A 16,968-nucleotide genomic window follows, 5' to 3' on the forward strand; every position below is an offset into this window, starting at 1 on the left:
TGTTATGATACAAAATAAAAATGTTTTCATATTTTTAAATAGTTGAAAAAACACCCAAAAGTCTATGTGAATTCCAATTACTGCATCTATAAATAAACACAAATTTTTTTTGGAACAGCATGCTGTGTGTTTAGGTGTTGTCTCTGGCTGTTTTCAGAATATATCAGCAGAGCTGAGCAGTGACAACCAAGACAGTGTTGTGCAAAGCCTAAAATATTTACTATCTGGCTCTTTCCAGATAAGTTTTTCCATCCTGGTTCTAAATCACAATCTTATTCCTCCATTACTCTGTCACTCTGTCTCTCATCGTACTGTGCTGTCCCTAAGACATGCACACACACACACACACACACACACACACGCACACACACACACAAAACCCTAACAGAGTAAAGAAAAGAGGTCAGCTAGGGCACATGGACATCACAAAAAAAATTAATAAAGGACATTTCCCCATCACCCTCGAGATTCGGAATGACTGGCATGTAGATAGCTATTTATTTCCTCCCAGACTGTAAGATCTCAAATACAAATAGACTGATGGAAGGAAAATGTGCTCTAAGGAGTTGTTGGGGAATTTTTTTTTTCCTAGGAGAAAGCAAGAGAGAGAAACAGAAAAAGAGAGTGCACACACACAGCTAGGTGATGAGGTGTCATAACTTGAATCTGCTGGGCTATTTGTAAATTATAGTTGTATCCCTAATATGAGCCAGAAATAAAAATTAAAGTTCTGGTGTTATATTAGAAGTGTTTACTATCACTCAGATTATGTATTTAATACTTACATTTCACATGCTGACCACTTACAAAGATACAGCAGATCGTCAGCTGTCCATATTAATCCTTACATCACAAGGATCATTCTCTGAAATCCTTCAACTTCCCATACTACACCTCTTGTGATAAACTCCACTCTCAACCACACACTACAAACTCTTCACTCAGGTAGTTTTTGGAGACAACTTCTGCTAAGATTTCAATGTTTTTATTATAGTTTAATAAATGTTTGCTTTATTTAAAAAAATAAATAAAACTTATTTCCTAATCAAAAAAAAAGATTTCAATCATCAGCCACGTGGAGACACTAGATACATGTATCAGCTTTGTGTGCACTGTGCAGCGTGGTTTCAAAACAATTCAGCCACACTGTCCACATGCACAAGGAGAGAAAAGCGATGCTAATTACCAATCATGATTCATGCAGTGTCAGAATTTAGCCCATCATCTGCCACGGACAGAAAATTCTATAAATGACACATTTAAAGAAAAAAAATTTACCTGATACTTAACATCTGACTATTTATTTCTTGGTGTTTATTAATACACTGTTATGGTTGTGGGAACCACATAGGTGGCATATCAAACTGACAACTGGTTTATTAGGGTAAAAACAAATGTGTTTGCCCATAAACTGCAGTTAGCTTAAACTCATTTTAAAAATTATCTACCTACAGCAGAGGGAAGGAAATTTTGGGCATTATCACGTGTCCATATTTTAGTATCACTTCATGAAAAATAATAACACATACCAAAATCCAATGGAAAGCCATTAGGGTCAGTCTGTCAGGTAATTCTCTGTGAGTATTTAACTATAGTTTTGACTTTTGCTTCTATGTGAGAGAAAGCCAAAGGAAATGCCCCGCGCCCAACTTCACTTTCTTTAAAGTGGGGGATTTTCGGTGTAAGCTCATGCCCCAATTTCTTTGCAGAAATGAGGGCCTAAATGTTCTTACACATCAGGTCATGTTTTTATTTCAAGAGTTCTACTGAGCAGAGTCGTAAGACCAGCCTTCATGGAGGTTGACAGGAAGAAACAAAGGGGAAGTGAAAGGAAACAAATAGCATGGTTTTGCATTTATTTGAAAAGGGACGAGACCCAAAAATATTAGGCATGGTCAAACACATGGAAATATAACTTTCTCCTCTGGCTATCCTATCTCTGTGCTAATACTCAAAGATTGAAAAGATAAATTTATATACATAGTTAAACACAGACATAATGAACAAATCGTATTTCCTATATATAACTAGTATAATATTCAAATGCATAGAAATTGGACAATAAAACAACTCATTTGAAGATGACAGTTGATTTGTACTAATTCTTTGTTTTACCACAAACAATAAGAAAGCACAACCACTGCTCTTCACAAGTATTTTCATTTATTTATTTATTTTACTTAAAAGAAGTTCTTGGGGCTGGCACTGTGACACAGCAAGTAAAGCTATCACCTATATCAACAGCATGCCACATGGGCACCGGTCTGAGTGGCAGCTGCTTCATGTCTAATCCAGCACCCTGATAATGTATCTGGGAGAGAACTGGAAGTTGGTCCAAGTACTAGAGCCCATACACCTCACTGAGAGATGAAGGGGAAGCTTCTGCCCGTGCCGTCAGTGTGGCCTAGCATCAGTCATTACAGCCAATATGAGTGAACCAGTGGATGGCAGATTTTTCTCTGCCTCTGCCATTTCTTCTCTGTAACTCTGCTGTTTGAATAAATAAATAAATCTTTTTTTTTAAAGAAAGTTTGCTTTACTTAAAAGGCGGAAGAGCCATCTAATTGAGACTTTAAGAAAAAAATACAAAATATCCAAGAAAAAAAATCCATATTATTCTGACTAGTGAAGCAAAGAAAAACAAATCTATGTTCTAAACTAGCTAAGTTTTATAGCAATTATTCAGCAGATGGTTTTAGAAAAGAGCTATAAACCAGCACTATAAACCAGCATAAATTTACTACAAAGAAGCCAAGATAAAAATCCAATTTCCTAATACAAAATGGTTATAATACTGATCACCCAACAAATCATTGTGGAGATTCTATATCTGGATTCCAACAAAAGAGATAAGAAAACCTCTCATGACATTCTGGTTGCCAAAACAAAAATGTAGATTACATGATGCTATGCTGTGTAAGGTGGATACAAGGTCTTATGGATCATACCATGGGGGTGTCCACACCAGGCATTACTCTGGAATAGTCTGTTCTACAGACTCAAAATGTAGAGTGAAGATTCAGTCTTATACTTTGTCTCTTTATCTTTTGACTTAGGTTTTATTTCTGTCATTCACATATTTACTTGAGTTCTCTAAAATGGCTGTTCTGAATGTTCCACAATTATATCTTTTCTATTTAAATTCCAGTAAGAGGGCTTTCTTCCCAACACTTTCATTAAAGCTTGGAATTTAATTTCCATGCTAGTGGAAATCAGTATTCTCAGTAATGAAGTCAGCTGACCCAACAAGCTGAAATACACTAAGTTCTCGAAATCAAACACAATTTGAGTGGCAAAAGAATAATTCGTCAAGGAAAATATTTTGCTATTTAAATCAAGTTTAGACAGCAGAAAAGAGTGTCTACTACATATCTCCAACAGGTATATTTTCTATGTGGATCAGCAAATCAAGATCTAACAGCCCTGTAAGCTTTTATCCTATGATTTGATCCTTTGCCCTATTCACTGATACATTTTCAACTGATAACAAACAGTTTTACTTAACACATTATTAACAAATATTTTTACTTCACAACACAACTAGGGTTTGAAAGTACCTTTAACTTGCTGGAGCAGGTGGTCAAAACTAAAATGATAGAACTTTACATACACAGGTGTAAGGTTTTGTATTAATGTTCCAAAACAAGTTACATAAATAGAATTTAGGGGATAGTGGATATGACAGCCAGTGCAAAAAACAAACAAACAAACAAACAAAGACAGATTAGAGTTTTAGCACAGTCATACTCAGAGAAAGTTCAGTCAAGGATTCCCTGGATTCTGTGCAGGTTATATCAGAATGAAAATTGTATATAACCAGTAACCAGGATATTCCACTTTAATTTGGGGACAGTCTTTTCTCACATTTAATAAAATATACAATTATACTTGTGTATTATTCTGTCATTTATACTTGCCTCTCTTGACAACTTATTAAGGCCAAGTTTGTCAGTATTTATGTTTGTTTCATCACTACGTAATCATGCAGTAGTACTGATAACTCGTTGGGGAAATAATGCATTGGGGAAAAAATTCAAATGTGTCCTGAAGAAAATTAGTTAAGATGGAAGATAATGTGAAGGGTCAGTGTAATGGCTCAACAGGCTAACCCTCCACCTTCAAGTGTGGGCATTTTATGTGGGTTCCAGTTTGTGTCCTGGCTGCTACACTTCTAGTCCAAATCCCTGCTAATGGCCCGGGGAAGCAGTAGAGTATGGCCTCGGATGTAGGAGACCAGGAAGAAACTCGTGGCTTTGGACTGACAGCTCTAGCTGTTGCGGTCATTTGGGAAGTGAACCAGTGGATAAAGGATTTTTCTGTCTCACCTTTCCTGTAGATTTTTCAAATAAAAAATGGATTCTTTTTGAAGAAAGATAATTTTGCATCTCTTTGACTAGAATAGATGGGGAACAAACCTAATTTATCTTGGACAAGAAGGATATTAAGACAAAATCCTGTCTATGCCTAAATTTTGAAAAGCTTTAAGATGAGCTTAGATGAATCTCTGCTAAGGTTGTCATACAAGGAGTTTCACCTGAGTGGGAGGAGAGATGAGAAACTTGTACAGTTCCTTGCAATTCTGATAGGATAAGCTGATTCTACAGACTTTCAGGCTCCTGGGGACCTGATTTAATACTCTGTCCAGTCATGTCAAATTAGTACTGTTTTGGAAGACAGGGTCATACCACTGAGCCTTGCAAAAGTCAGAATCTCATATCTGACTGTGCCAAAGGTCGTAACGGATGTCTGGTTTGGCTGCACTGGATGGCAACAGAATCCCATCATCTTAAATATGTAGAGGTGACGCACTCACCCTCTGGGTCTTTCTGAGGCATCAGGGTTCTTAGTACCAGGGTTAAGAAGTCACAACGGAGTTCCTACTTCACATGCCTTCTTCTCGCTCCCTTGCCAGGATTTTCAAGCAATTTTTGTAGTAAGTAAGATCTATTGTCTGACATTAAAGAACTTTAAGTGTATCTGTATATTTCTGGAGATGATTCCAGAGCTTTTTCAAACTGTTCTCTCATGTTGAAAGGCTATACCTCTTCTTGAAAAAAAAAAAACTTTTATTCATATCAAGATCCACTGTATCTTGAGATTTTAACCAGTTTTACTTCCTTGCGCCATTGATGTTCTTGTCTGTAAAGCCACTTCAATCTCTCTACTACAAATGTGCCTCCAACTGTGCTACAAAGAGAATTTCAACTTGATGCAAGCAATGAGAAGATGTGAATCCGGGTATAAACCCATGAAGAGCATCACACAAAACTGGGCACCTAAGAGTTGCTTAATATTTAATATCAATGCTGAGCAGGTCGGGAGGAAATCTTTCACTGGTAATTTTCATCATTTCATCAAATGCATCTGTGGAAATCCCTGGAGCTTCAAGTCAGTGCTTAAATTCTTTAAAAAGTATTTTTACAAAGAAATTCATCCATAATCAAAGCAGCAATGAGTCAACCTGAGAAACATGATAATTTCTCCTAAGGGTTAAATTATTTCAAATCATAAGTCAAAATTATGTTTATACTAATGACAACCTTAAAAATGTAACACAGCATTCAAATTTTGCATAAAAATTACATATTTTAAATACCAAAAGCTTGATGTGAATTTTACACTCTGTTTATGTTAAACTAAAAAAGTGAACTTAAAAGTAATCATGTAAATTGAATGATAATAAGAGTTCTTTTATATTTTTAGACTACTTCAAATGAATAATTTAAAAGGCATCAAGCAAAATATTTTATTAACATAAAGTTAATGGTATATTTTTATAGTACCTGATTTTCAAAAATTTGCACTAAGACATTATCATAATCAGCTCATGTCAGTTGTGTGCCATTTTACATACACTATTTTTGAATAAAGTTAATGCACTCATTGGCACAGCAGCTCACTTTAAAATCTTACTCCTCAACAATCATTGCTGGCCTTATTAAAATACTTTTAATTTGCCAACTTCTACATAAATTTGAAGTGAAGATGACTTTAGTCTTTGAAATGCAATTTTATCAGCAGTGTTTGTGACTACATAACAAGGTCATATTAAGAGTATCAAGGCATTTTTTTTTTAGAATAACAAGAAAATTGTATTTTCAAGTTACCCTCCACAGAATAGAGTGGGGATTATATTTTATTCAGAAACTGTATCATGAAACAAATGAAACATCATGGCATTTACTTTTCTGTAAGTTATATATCTATTACTTTTCCATGAATGTGACTTTTCTCAATATGTTGGCTTGGTCTATAATAACAAAGTGCAAATTATGTATGCCAAAAAGGGCTCTTTTTCATATGCAATTTTTCATATCAATTTTACAGCAAGAATTTAATTTGATACAAAACTGATAAAGTACTCAATAATTTTTGTTTCATATATTTAAGATTTAGGAAGATATTATTTGATACTACAAATCATTTTGCCCCCTTAACCGATATCTGGCAATATAATATAACTCTGCTGATTTTATATTAAGTGATAAGAGATATTTAACTTTAAAAATTCTGTTTGAAATTTATGTCGTCAGCATCTGTCTCTTTAGTTCGTTCTGCCTGCTTCACAACAACTCATTTCTTAAGTATCCCTAATTAAAGATAGCATAGTATATTAATGCTCAACTGGACTAGCATCAGGTTTATTTTTAGTGCCACGTTTACAAAAAAAAAAAATAAAGAAAGAAAGAAAGGAAGAAAGAAAAAGGATTGCACTTCTAGATTACCTTCGGCACCCCAGGGGTCTGTTTCATGAATTCAGGTGAATACTATCGAAACTTCATGGAAAACACAATTAGTTTCTTTTGCTATAAAAATGTTTGAATTCCACGCACAATTTCTTCAACAATATACACTTGTATGGAATTCAGAATTGTTCTTCACCGAAATAGGCATCACTTACTTTCAGTTCCAACGAATTTCCTGAGTTATCTGTACAGCTATCTAACTACTTGCCCACCCATCTAGCTCCTTTTTCTCATTTTTCTTGTGCCCATCAAATACATAAAAATACAAGTCATATTCTTTTTGATTTACCACAGCATGTTTCTTAGCTCAGAGACCCAAAAATAGTCCTTTGGCAGCTTTTAAATGATTAAGTCGATTTGGAAAAAGAACTATTTTTGATTTGCATCTGAGTATTTTTTAAAATTCCCATTGGTTGCCCAAGAACAAAAGGACACTTCCTCCTCCTCCTGTTTCTCTTGATGTTTTAAACTTCCTGTTTTTTTAGCACCTAGGCATTTTTTATCCTCCAGTGTATGTTTTAGTCTAATAGTGCTTCTGAGTGCCTAGATACCGCTGTGATAAGTGCCCCAGAAATACTTATGTGGAAAGATAGATTACTCTGAACTGCGTTCTTTTCTCTTTCTTCCAAACAAAACTTTCACTGATAGAAATGCCACTTTTTTTTTTTTTTTTTTACAAAAATCAATGGTATTTTTGTCTGCATGAGGAGTATGGGATCCGTCAAAGGCATGATATAATCAATATCTGATTTGTAGAAGCTGGAGCCATCTCCTTAGCAACACAAAGCAATGTCTCAGAAGCATGGTTGGTGTTTTAATAATTTCCATCCAATGGACTGCGAGTGACTGGTTTCTGTTATCCCCAGATTCAGCACTACACTAAGAAGGAATTAAAAATGAGTAATAACACAGAAAGCTGTAAATTAAGTATATGGTACTTTATCAACACATGAGCAATTGCAGACCTATTGCTCTGGAAAGAAATTTGGCATGTTTAATTACGCTTATCAAAGGACTTGGAACTTTGATAATATAGTAAGTAAAAATGCCGTAACATTGGAGAATAGTTGGAATTAAAAATTCCAATTGATGATGTGTCAAAACATAATCTAAGAAGATGATGTGGGTGAATACAGTACCCCTGGAGATTTCCTTCAGTGTTTCAGTGTGTTTATAATCTCCCAGTAAATATCTAAAGCTACAACATGTTCACATGATTAATTTAAAATGAAATAAAGCAAGAGGAATCTGCAATGTGCAGTCCAGAGCCTACTTCAAAGATTCCATGAAAAAAGAATACTTTGTGATGTAAATTCTTTGCCCCTGGGATTTCCCACTGCCACTCGATATTCAAGATATGGTTCCTTCTCATATTTTTACTGGTACAGATCAGCCTTACTCTCTAAAGAAGTCAGACTATTCTTGAAAAGGAGAGTGTAATCATAGAAATTATGACAGTATTAGTTTCACAGAAATCATGTCACCTAGGAGAGTAGACACGGTGTCAACATGTGGTGATACACATGGTAATACATTGCTTTTGCTAATATCTTTGTGCTCTAAAACCAAAGAGGAACATGTTAATTAATCTTAAATTCCATTCTTCTCATTTCTACCAACCTTGGACAACTGATAAAGCTGTTTAAAAGTAAGAGCACTGACCTTGTATATCCAAGTTTATCTCCCAAACTCTTCATATGTGCTCTTCTGTCACTTCATTATTACACTGATAAGTTCAGATCTTGAAATCACTTTTTATTAGTCATACCCACTTTGCTTCTGGATCCTTCCTGTTGTATCTTGTAAGCCTTGTTGTTTCGCTAGGTTACAACAGCACCCACTATTTACATCACTGAAAAGCCTGTGAAGTGTGTAGATGTGCTCCACCCTGACACCCATCCTCTGCCCTTGTTTACCTAGAAACTCTAATTATGTTCTCTTGGAGTTTGCCCCATGCTAACTGAACAAGATATACTGTTTCTTCTTTTGTGGAGGGCTTATGAAACTCCATCCATTCACTACACCTCACATGACAGTCTAAATTGTTGTTCTGCTCCATTCCTCAAGAATGCTTCCTATGTTTACTACTAGTGTATTTACCAGTTATCCTCATAAAAGTAATATTTGATACTTGTTATTTGCCATTTTATCTCACCAAATCACACAAGTCTGTTTTTGACACTGAATAACAATGACTAACAGGATGGACAGATGTACACAAAATTTCTTCCTACTTACAAAAACAAATATAGTAGAAAAACAGCAATGTTTACTTCCCTGAGCAACCATTGTATCTGAAGTATAATATGTCCTTGGGCATATAAATGTGGGGAAAACATCAGACGAAACTTGGAATAACGATAATTTCTTTCCCAGGTTATGAGGATACAATAGCACAGTGTATACAGAGAAGTTATCATCTGGGTTCTACTTTAAAGTGGCTGAACTTGTAGTCAGTAACCTGAGAACCATCACCAACTCAATTCAATGGTAGAGAGTGAAGAGATTAATTAACCTGAACAGAAATATGCACACCAACATAATGGAAGTGTAAAAGGAAGTCTAGACAGTCTTCCTGCTCTTGCCTTTACACTGGCTACACTACTTGCTTGGATTTTAAGATACTTCCAGTATCCTAATAAACTGTCTCGGTGCTATCTGCTCTTGGTTTGTTACCTATGACAATAAGATTCTGATTTGTGTAGAATAAAATATGTTTTTACATACACAGTGTTATCTCAGAGATTGGTTCAGTACAGAAAGTCTGTTGGAGAAGATGAGTCTCAAGAATGATCTGTTACTACTCTCATTCACTGCACTGACAGTTGCCCCAATGGTCTACTGCTTCCCTAACAAATTCCAGCAGACTTGGTGTCTTCAAGTAATATGGCTTTCAAAGAGAAAACAAATACCGAGCCCATTTTGTTGCTATTTAAATATTACACACCTTCTGCAAAGCTCTACCTTTCATATTCTCATCTTAAGCGAAGTAAAAATCTCTGGAATATAATTACCTTTGGGACAATCTCTGCTGGACTTACCATCTTCCACTGCTCTTGATGCATGCAACAAAGAATGATTAGAATAGACCTTTCTTTTACAACACCGCCACTCTTTCCTTTGTGAATCAAAAAAAAAAAAAAACCACTATTATTCTGATAGTTCCTTGGCTTCATAGTCCCTCTGAATGCTCAACATAACAGTAGTTTCAATTCCTTTCTCTGAAACCAAGGTATATATTTCACCTCAAAAACCTTAACAACAGTGTAACAGAAGGTAGAGGAAGGATAACTAGGATATTAATTGCAGAAAAGTGTATGGTATTCTCTTTTACATTTCAGGATAATTAGATAGCTGACTTATGAAAGCTCTTTGTTAATACATTTTAAAGTTTTAATTGACCTACAATAATTGTATACATTTGTAGGATACCCTGTGAAATTTCAATACATGTGTACAATGTGTCAGATAGGGATAATTAGCATATCCATCACCTCAAACTGTGTTACTTTAATGTCACCCACTCACCAAATTTCTTTCCTAACAACATCCATTACTTAAAAATAATGTACAATATTTTTTCTCCGTGAACATTCTTTAGTATTTACATCTACAAAAGCAGTTCTTGTCCACTTCCTTCATTTCTCTCTCTCCCTCTCTCTCTCCCTGTCTCCTGTCTCTCTCCTTCCCTCCTATCTCCCTCCCCTCCAGCCTGTGCCCCCAAATGACCTACACTGAGTATACCTATGTTGCTTCAGCTTCTTCTCATTACAGACTTAACACTTGAGTGGGCACTACAGTTTCAGCACCACGGACACTGGCGCGGCTCTGTTGGTAAACTATAAAGGCTATGCTATTTTTAAAGTTATCCCATTTTGCTGTTCATTTTTAAACATTACCTTGTTTTTCAAGTTTCTTTATTTACACATGTCCAGTAACCTCAAGCCAACCTCTCTGGCTCTAAATATTTCATTACTAACTGATTAACTGAACATATTCATTAACACCACAGATTGTTAGTCTCACAATATTTTGATCTGTTTTCCTTTCAGGTTCATATCCTGGCAATTTCTTTATGCAAATGCTCAGTATTTGGACCTCAAAAAATTTACACACTATCTGCCATCTTCAAATTCATGCTATGCAGACACAGGTTGACTGTAACTGTGAGTTATCTCTATTATTAGGTTGACCCAAACAGTAATTTCACAAGACAGAAAAATAAAAACTCGCTCAAAGAAAAGGTGATAAAATTATAGCCAAATTATAAAACATGACATAATTATTTCACTGAAAATAATATTTCCAGAAGAGTTTTCAAAATCTTTTACTGCACACTAAGGAATATCATGTCAGAATTTCATCCCTGATCATATAATTTTATTTCTATGTCAATGGACATGTTAGATAGCTAGAACAAAGCAATCCACTCACTTTTACTTTCAATTTCTTTTGAATCTCTTTGTTTTTTCTTCCTACTCAATCTTTCCTGATACTGGGGGAGCTCTACTAGTCTCACCTACCAAAAAAAAAAAAAAAAATCCTACCACTAACTTACTCAGTTACAAATCTCTAGAATGCTGCTCCTTAGCCGTCCCACATGTCCACTTTCAATATTAAACTTTGTCCTTGCTTTCTGCCTTTAAATTAACTCAGAATTTATTCCTTAATTGAAGGTGCTCTTGCCACTATTATTACTTACTGAATCATCTTAAGAAAAAAAAAATACTTCACATTCTATCTTCTCTTTTCTTAACCTCACCTAACAGAGTTTCAGTCCTTATTGCTCCAAACAAAGACAGTTCTTTCAAGGATCAACAAAGAAGCTTTAGCCCACAGATTTGATGTGTTTTCTACACTCAGCATCATGCTACACCTGGCCAGTTCCAGGACGGTTTGCATGGTGGGACCACTTTGCAGTGCTGCCAGTTTTCTCTTCAGCTTCTCTTCTTGTTGTTTTTTTGTTCCTGCTTCAAAATGAGGTGATGTCTGAAATGCAGTCTCTTTTCCCTTAAATTTCAGTGCTTTACAGGAGAATTCTGTATTCCTGAAACCTACAATTATTTTATTATTCTTATATGTATTATAAAAACTAGAATTTTCCCTCTGAACTCCATGGCTTTATTCTACATTGGTTTCTGAAATTTTTGTGTTTCTTTAATATTCTTCTGAAATTTCACTATTTTTCTGATCATACATGTTTCATTTTTGCCTCGAAGATGTCTTATTACTGTTACCACTTTTAAGTATTTAAAAATATTATGTGCAGTAGATTTGCAAAATTCAAGAGTTAATTGTCTTACATCTGTGTGTCAGGGCTTTTACAGGTATGGAGCTACGTAACTACATATACATGGTGAATACTAATATTACATTATTTTCTTAGATCCCTTATTTGCATATTAGCATACCAGACTGCCTGAGAAGCCCTTCAGCTAATTAACTTGTTTTACATAGTTTAACTCAATGTTCTCAAAACAGATTTAACCTCACATATTTTTGTTCACCATTTTAAACAAACTTTTGTTGCACATACAGTGAATTGTCATGATAACAAAATAAGCATTTTCCCTGGAGTCCAACAAACCTGCACAAATCCTGATTTTTCTACTTATTAGCTCTGTGGGCAAGCCACTTAATCTCTCTGAGGCTTCTACTTTTTCAAAAATAATAACAAAACTTGAAGCTATCTTTCAGGGAAAGAGAGAGAAAATAATTTCCATGGAATTTAGCATGTAGTAAATGATAAATAATAGTATCATCAATGTCATGATTATTATTACTATGTTATAATCACTTATGTAACATACATGGATTATATAACATGGTGTTTTGAAGTTTCTATGACTCCTCTTTAGTATGTCATATAAATTGCTTTACTCTAATACTCCATGTTGAACACTATATATATTAGATATAGTTATATATATATATTTTCATTTTTATCTCCTCTCCCTTTAAAGAAGAGAGTCAAATTTCTTTTGATTAATGTTCTTTATCCAGTGCCTCTTAGGAGAATCTTGTATTTAGTAGTTGCTCAGCAGATACTGAGTTAGTACTGTATTTGGTGGTTTGCTTTAAATGATGCCATCAGACAATGTCTCATCCAGTACAACAGGCACTTTTTAAGATTTAGCTTAAATAGTGTCTAGGTTCCAGTTGATTTTCAGTGACAGGATTCAGCAGACACTAACCAAAACTCAAGGTGTAATCAAACCAATAACAAAAAAATGTCAGCTTTGAGTCACAGGAACCTGTCATGTAAACCCATATAGTAGCTGCACATTTCAGGTGGACTGATAAGGTCCCTTTCTAATAAACAGGCAGACATATAATAACTGTATATTGTTTACTCCAGATCTCCACGTTTCATTTAAAATAAATTCTTGCACATGAACATAATATAAAATATAATAAAATGAATTTTATGTTTTTACTCAAAAATGAAAGCAAATTTATAAAATTTGAAAAACGCAACTTGCATTGGTAAGCACCCAATAATGTAAGAGAAGTCAACTCTTTCTATGGTCTCAAAGAGCCTTCTATTTGTTGGCTAATTAAAATGACCTGAAAATTTCAACCTGCTTTCTCTAGGGTATATTTAAAAATTCCTAAATTTCCCAAAGGAATAGCCATATTGTTACACTCTCTTTGTTTGATATGAAAATAAGGACACGAGCAAGCCAATTAGCATTTCTGGATTCAGTCTATAGGGTTTTAGAACGGACCTGGCCTTCCACCAACTTCCATTTTGAAAAGAGCTCAAGAGAAAAATGTTTTGCTCAAATTTGCATACAACTAGCTCACACCTCTTACAATAAAATCTACTTTCTTTCCACCATATCAAAAAGTGAATAGAAATCAGCCCAAAGTCATTAACATAAAACATTTCAACAGGTATTAAAAAACAGTAACCTGTATTTGTAGCAATAATCAACAAATGGACAGCCATTTGTTCCAGGTACTCTAATTAACTCTGCACATAGCAAACTCAGATACTGTGATGAAGTTGTTGCCATACTATCATTGTATAGATGATAAAATGGAGTCAGGGCACCAGCCTTGCCCAAATCACTCACACACTACACTGCTGAATCCATGTTTCATTCCGAATCTGATCATAAAGTTCATGTCCCTATCCACAGGAAATCTATTAGCCTCGAACAGTTCCACTCACTGCTTTTTGATATATGGCCTAGACTTAAAAATAGCTATAATTAGCTATAATTATACCTGCTCTACAGGCTTACTTAAAAGCTTTAGTTATTCCAATGTTTTTAAAGAAAGCCTTAGAATTTATTAACAGATTTTTTTATTGCTACTCTAATTCATTTTCTGTTACTATAATGAAATACCTTAGATTGGGAATTTTATAAAGAAATGAGTTTTATTCAATGTACACTTGTGGAGGTTCAAGAGTATGGCATCAATACAGGCTCAACTCAGGTAAAGACTTCACTGGAAACGAATTTCCAGTGTTGAAAGACTGTGTAAATCAGGACTGTAGGGGCCCGGTATGGTATGGTGGCCTAGCACCTAAAGTCCTCACCTTGAACACAATGGCATCCCATATGGCTGCTGGTTCTAATCCTGGCAGTCCTGCTTCCCATCCAGCTCCCTGCTTGTGCCCTAGGAAAGCAACTGAGGACAGTCCAAAGCCTGGGGAACCTGCATCCAGGTGGGAGACCTGATAGAGGCTCCTGGCTTCTGGCTTCAGATCGGCTCAGCTCTGGCCAATGGGGCCGCTGGGGTAGTGAATCAGAGGACTGAACATCTTCTTCTCTGACTCTCCTCCTCTCTGAAAATCTGATTTTCCAATAAAAATGAATAAACCTTTTAAAAAAAATCAGGGACTGCACAATACAAGAAGTAGAACAAAAACTGATCCCATGAAAACTAAATTAATCTGTTGGCAACACCCATTCAGTTATCCAATGATCTGTCAGTAGATTTTGATGCCTCTCAACACTGCCATACTGTAAATCAAACTACCAACACAGAGAGTACTAAGCATACAATCCAACAATGTTTACACCACAGTTTGTGCTAGCGCCCTTTTGAATCCACAGTGAGCAAGGGTGATAAAAACAGTACCACCACTACTACTACTCATAGTAACATGCATGTCATTGTTTTACTGTGTGGGTTAAGCAAGCTTGTATTGGTAAACCCCCTCCCCCCAAAATTGTGTAATCAAGAGTTCAGTAACAGTTGTCTTCACTATAATTGTTCACATCACAAAATAATATAGTCAGAATCCAAGGTCCTGGTCTGACTTCAGAGTCTGTATTCGTAAGACCCACGATGATAGACTGCTAGAAACAAACTTCTTATTCTTTCTTCCCTTTTGCCTCCCCTAGTCCCTGCCCTCCTCCTTTTCATACTTCTTCTTCCCTTCCTTTATCATTCATCAATATAGTACCTACTACAGTGCCTTGAACCTAAAAAATGTCAGGTTAAAGACCAACAGAAATTTTCATTCATTTGTCATTCTCCCCACCCATATACAACAGTATAGCCATCTTGCTAGACGCTGGGCTACCAAAGTAAGTTGCAATTACTATTTAAGTCACAATTTTCATTTGTGAACATCGTTAGTGTTTACAAAAGTCTTTTTACCATAAGGCTGAAGACAGCATGGGCCTCCTCCTTTGCCCTCTATATATTCTACCTGACAAGACTATTTTCAGGCAATCTCTAGCTTCAACGCAATAAATACATAGGTACTGAACTTGAAAGCTTGTGACATTTGACAGACTATCAATGGAATTGTTACAGCTACAGTTTGGACTATGTAAAACTACATCATAGCATATGAACACTATTTCAACAGCTATGAAATGATAACTTTGCTGGCTGTGTTTAAGTTTGCAACACATGGAAAAGAAGAAAAGCCTCCTTGGAACCATTTAGAAATGCGGTCAAGTCCTATTTGCCATGGCATAGATGTGACCTGTCATGAACAGGGTTAAAACAGAATAGCAAGGAAGTAGAATGAAATAAGAATTTTCAACTATTTTTCCAGTTTTTGACTGTTCGGCAATCATGTTGTGCTTGCTTCACAAATTTCATGTTTTCCTGCTTCATCTAATTCAATACTATAAAGGACTAAACATTGGCTGATCACAAATCTTAAAAATGATAATGGAGCAAATGTCAATATCTGAACCTGATGGATAAATCTCTTCTAAATATTCATTTTAAGATGCGCAGATCAAAATTAAACCAAGGCTATTAAATTCATTTCCAGATTCTACCAAGTCAGTCATACTAATACAGCAACATTTCTTCACCCTGTAGCATGATTTCTTAAAATTTAGTATGCAAAAATCCTTGACTTATGCTAGTTCTCCCTGTTGTCACAATTTATCACAAGTGAAAACAACTCTCGCTTTCAATAGTGTTAAACCATTAATACTCATTTCTGGAAACCCATGGAAGAAGGCCAACTGTAATGACTCAGAGGATTCTGCTGCTTTCTCTGTTAAAAAAGGCAAAGTTCACCAAGCACAACTGGCAGCAAGTTCTCTCCTAAAGAACACCAACTCACAAAGCAATCATTAGAAGGTGAAAAGGCTATGGAACATTGATTGCCTCTGACACTGCAGGATGTGGACCAACAAATCTCTGCCTGAGACCGAATCATTCCCCCGTCCAGGTGAAACCGACTATTCAAATCAGCATTCATTTGTATGTGCCTGTGCCTTTCGAGTGCTTTGTGAATCCAATGGAAAGATATGGACTGGAACAACATGAACATCTAGCCTCACTAGGAAGTCTAATGTAAGCAAGTATGAAGGAGGAACATCATTTTCTGTGCTATCACAGCTTTCCATAGATGAAATATTTTCGTTTTGGCAAGTGAAATTGTGGGAAATGCAGAGTGACTATTAGAAAGGGTTAACTACTTCAAAATGGCAAAAAAAAAAAAAAGGGGGGGGGACAGTGAATAAATAATGGAACTGGATTTCCATACTAGGATAGAATTGGGGAGCCAGAGGTGGAAAACATCACTCATTTTCATGCAACAGAGAGGTACTGACACAAAGAGATGAGGCTACATGGTCAGGAATCCCTTTTCCTTTAAGATAAGGAAATTCAAGTTACTTTGGGTTATGCAGATGTCACATACTCCTAAGAAATACTGACACTAAAAAGCAAATGTAGGTAATTTTCTAGCTGCTACGGAGCTACAGAGCCCCAATAAGTCCATCACAATAAT

Source organism: Ochotona princeps, chromosome 19, assembly GCF_030435755.1.
Source record: "Ochotona princeps isolate mOchPri1 chromosome 19, mOchPri1.hap1, whole genome shotgun sequence".
Lineage (NCBI taxonomy): Eukaryota > Metazoa > Chordata > Mammalia > Lagomorpha > Ochotonidae > Ochotona > Ochotona princeps.